Raw genomic sequence first — 5000 nt, forward strand, 5'->3', positions numbered from 1 at the left:
AAACGGAAATTGACACAGGATCAATTGTTACAAGTATTCCCTTCTCTGTGTTTAACGTAAGTTTCAGGAAGTCAAATTACAACCGTGTTCGGACACGTTGAAAACCTTTAATGGAACAACTATTCCACTCAAAGGAGAAGTTATTGTTAATGTTAAGGTTCCTTATACCGGCGAAACAGAAAAACGTCCACTCATTGTCGCAAATGTACCGCATGAACATATCATTCTAGGAAGAGATTTGATTTCTAAACTAAAAATTAAGATTTCTTATACTTCTCATTTTTATAACTCATTGGACAACATATTAGAAAAATACTGACAACTTTTTACAACTGAGTTGGGAGAACTAAAAGGGGCGAAGGTAAAAATTACTATGGAAGATAATGCACAACCCAAATTCTTCAAACCAAGACCGATTCCATACGCTTTAATGTAGAAGGTTGAAAAACATATAAAAAGTTGGAAAAAGACAAAGTATTCACGTGCGTTACTCATAGTGAATGGATAGCACCTATCGTGGTTGTACCAAAACCGTATAGTAAAGTAAGACTGTGTGGTGACTTTAAAGTGACAATAAATTCAGCAATGGAAGTAGATCAATACCCTCTGCCAACGGCACAAGATCTATTTGCAAAGCTTTCACGTGGAAAATAAATCTCAAAGTTGGATTTGAGTCAGGCTTATCATCAAATGGCCATGGACTCAGAAAGTAAAAAGCTTGTCACAATAAATACTCATATTGGACTGTTTCAGTACAACCGACTTCCATATGGAGTGGATCAGGACCAGCACTTTTCCAAAAGTACATGGAAGAAATTCTTGCGGGAATAGACAATGTTCAAGTTCTGATTAATGACATACAGTTGTCTGGGTGTAATGCTAAACAGCATCTTGCAACTTTAGACAAAGTACTAACGAGGTTAGAGAAAAATAGAGTAAGGGTCAACAAAGAAAAATGTAAATTCCTGATTGACAGAATTGACTACACTGGTCACACAATCGATACAAATAGATTACATCCTCAGGAAAACAAAGTCGAAGGCATGATCAATGCGCCAAAGCCTGAAAATGTAAAAGAACTACGAAGTTTTCTAGGTGGAGTTAAATATTATTCTAAATTTCTACCAAATTTGTCAGGAACATTGAAACCACTACACGAACTGTTGCAAAAGGACGTATCTTGGTTCTGGTCGGATGACTGCGAGAAATCATTCAAAGCACTAAAGGAACTTCTAGTTTAACAAAAGGTCCTAACTCGTTTTAATCTAGAATTGCCTATTCGATTGTCAACCGATGCGAGTACAAAGGGAATCGGAGCTGTAATATCTCACATTATGCCAAATGGAGAAGAAAGGTCGATTTCGTTTTCATCAAGTTCCTCTACAAAGACTGAATCTAATTACAGTCAGATCGAGAATGAAGCTTTAGGCATCATGTTTGGAGTACGCAAATTTCACCAATATCTATATGGCAGACATTTTGCTCTTTTCACTAACCACAAGCCTCTGGTGAAAAAATTTGGACCTAAAAATTGCATGTCAGCAATGGCGGCAGCAAGAATGCAGAGATGGTCTATGGAACTAAGTGCTTCCCAATATGAAATTCAATTAAAAAAAAAAAAACCAGAAGAGAACTGTAACGCAGATATGCTTTCTCGATTACCTCAACGAGAAACAAAACAAGACGAAGAATGTGTAAAAGAAGTCTCCAGTTTGGTTGTTTCAATCATTGTCGATAGTTGGACATTCGTCAAAAACATTGTTGTTGTTAATCATAGGGTTTCGCCATGTTGACTAAATTTCAATGGGACTCCAAAAAGTTAAAATGATCAAAATATTATAAAAATCTTATTATTACACAAAACCAGTCGTAATAAATCAGTAAAAACTATATATGAATATGCAGTAAAAACTCACGAATAATTGATATAAAATTTCCAGACATAAAAAGTTCGATCTCTATCATTTTATTGTTTTCATCTTCTTTCTTTTCATCATAATTTTTAATGTTTTTCCAACCTTCAGCTGCTTCTGGCAGGACTCATGTTCTTGATGAGTCAAAGTTTCGGTCTAAACCTGGATGTAATGGTAAGAATAGTGTTGAAAACATTGACGTGTTTTTGTTTTTTTCTTTTCTCATTCAAACCAATGATTACAAAATTTTAATTTGTTAAACTATCAGATATTCATTCAAACAATAATTACAAATGTTCTAGTTATTCAACAATCAGATCTCCATTATTAACGCTATTGATTTCTCTATTTGTTTTAAGCTATTATTCTTCTCTATTTTCTCTCTTCTTCTTCTCTCTTCTCTTCTTCTTCTTCTTCTTCTTCTTCTTCTTCTTCTTCTTCTTCTTCTTCTTCTTCTCTTCTTCTTCTTCTTCTTCTTCTTCTTCTTCTTCTTCTTCTTCTTTCTTCTTTTTTTCTTCTTATTCTTCTTCTTCTTCTTCTTCTCTTCTTTTCTTCTTCTTCTTCTTCTTCTTCTTCTTCTTCTCTTCTTCTTCTTCTTCTTCTTCTTTCTTCTTCTTCTTTCTTCTTCTTCTTCTTCTTCTTCTTCTTCTTCTTTTCTTCTTCTTCTTCTTCTCTTCTTCTTCTTCTTCTTCTTCTTCTTCTCTTCTTCTTCTTCTTCTTCTTCTTCTTCTTCTTCTTCTTTTCTTCTTCTTCTTCTTCTTCTTCTTCTTCTTCTTCTTCTTCTTCTTCTTCATTTCTTCTTCTTCTTCTTCTTCTTCTTCTTTTCTTTTTTTATTATTATTATTATTATTATTATTATTATTATTATTATTATTATTATTATTATTATTATTATTATTATTATTATTATTATTATTATTTATTATTATTATTATTATTATTATTATTATTATTATTATTATTATTATTATTATTATTATTATTATTTTATTATTATTATATTATTATTATTATTATTATTATTATTATTATTATTATTATTATTATTAATCCCGTTGACGGAACATCACTAGCCGCACAAAAGTGTAAAACATCTTTATATACATTTTGTACACATGCATATTCATTTATGCAAGCGGAGACACACACTCACACATACCCTCACAACGATTCACACACACACACACACACACACACGCACACACACATGCACCAAAACGTGCATACAGAGACATGACATCTGTAATGTTACCAAAGAAACCGGGAGCCACCGATTGTGGACATCATAGAACAATGGGTTTAATTAGGTTTTTTAAACGAATTCTTAGAATCTCATCATCAGAAAAAATACAGTAATAAATTGTCGGACATGGAATTGAAAAAATTGTACTTACGGGTAAAGATGCTGGAAGAAAAGAATAGCGAGACAGTAGTATAGATTACACTGACAATCTGAACGGATAGATTGGTGGAGGAAGAACAGGAATCGAGCTATTGAGATGATCTGAAGATAGATGTGGTTGGAGGGACATGATAGCCGATATCTGCAACAGGCCTGGCAGTAGTAGTAGTAGTTGTAGTAGTAGTAGTAGTAGTAGTAGTAGTAGTAGTAGTAGTAGTAGTAGTAGTAGTAGTAGTAGTATAGTAGTAGTTAGTAGTAGTTGTAGTTGTAGTAGTATTTGTATTAAGTTTATTAACCGTAATGATGTCATAATCTTATAATAATTATGTTAGCCTCAAAGTTACATTAATTAATGACCTAACGCACAAGTTCAAAAGGGACGTAATGTTAAACAAACCAACTAACATTATCATAGAAATAGTCTACTGCACAAGCGTTATAAATATACACTCCGAAATATCTCATGTAGCGTAGATAATGCTAGCGCCCATATAAAACCGTCTTAAATAGCATGAGTAAACACATGGAAGTTACGCTGGCCTCATTAACTTAACATGAATTCACTAGTCTGGATAAACAACACTGACAGTAGTTTGCATCTTTTTTGTGACTTATCACAGTCGTAATGATACACACATAAGGTGTAGGAATTGTAGGAAGCTAATATGTGGTTGTGAAAATGATATGTTTTAAAAAATCAATTAGTGTTTTCACTAACCCTTATAGAATGATACTTCACTTAATAAAACAATTGGAATTCTTCTACATTTTAAAAATATTCTTTTCGGAAGAGAGAGAGAGAGAGAGAGAGAGAGAGAGAGAGAGAGAGAAGAGAGAGAGAGAGAGAGAGAAGAGAGAGTGAGAGAGAGAGAGATAGAGAGAGTTACTGATCATAATGTGTTTATTTATGGTTTAAGCGACCTTCGCAACGCACAAGTACTTGTTTGTCGCAAAGACAGTCTTTGCACGTGGGTGTGGGGGGTCTATCCATATTATATAACATCTATTCCATTTCTATATTCCAAATATGCTGGATGGTCGTGCTACCGTCTTAGCACGTGCGTCAACAAGTTGATTAGGTTTGCCATCACATAAGTGCCAATTTTAATCCTAATGTTCATGCGCGGAAGGGATGTTGGTAGGAGGGGGGGGGGGGAATTCATTGACCAAAAATTAACATATGGCTGTTCTTGTCGTAAATTGTGATAACTATCTATCAAAATTTTTATCAGCAAAATCACTTATAACGTTTTTTTTTTAAATTACGGACACATATTATCCGTGTTATCACGCATATATCAATTCTTTAGTACATTACAATAAAGAACACGTGAGATGTGAACATTACTTTACTCACAGATAATTTTGATTAAATCTGATTGTCAATCTTTTGTAGTTTAAAAATAATGTAAGATTATATTCTTATTTATACATTTTCTTTTATTTATGTAATGTTTATAGTTGTTGTCTGAATATTGAGCTTGCTTCTAGGTAGAGTCTTAATTGGTCATCGATCTGATAAAGGGACATATCAAAAAGAAAAAAAATATGTTTCGCGCCCGAGCGTGCTTATAGCTAAATTGTGCCTGAAGCCGGAGTTGATATCAACTGAGATCACCGTGTTATATGAATTTGATATTTCAATAGATATAGTTATTCTATTTTCTATACTATTTGTACGAATT

General features: G+C 33.1%; 1 long non-coding RNA gene across 1 annotated transcript in view; it reads left to right on the forward strand.

Annotated features, from left to right (window-relative positions):
* The window catches only part of LOC144961274 (uncharacterized), a 72293-nt gene that overhangs the window by 10879 nt on the left and 56414 nt on the right, over nucleotides 1–5000 (forward strand). Inside the window, exon 3 of the long non-coding RNA XR_013643114.1 lies at nucleotides 2025–2087. This is a non-coding gene — a long non-coding RNA (uncharacterized LOC144961274). The remainder of the gene's footprint in view (nucleotides 1–2024; nucleotides 2088–5000) is intronic.

Source organism: Berghia stephanieae, unplaced genomic scaffold, assembly GCF_034508935.2.
Source record: "Berghia stephanieae isolate SIO BIC M18660-M18661 unplaced genomic scaffold, UCSD_Bste_1.3 scaffold2, whole genome shotgun sequence".
Lineage (NCBI taxonomy): Eukaryota > Metazoa > Mollusca > Gastropoda > Nudibranchia > Aeolidiidae > Berghia > Berghia stephanieae.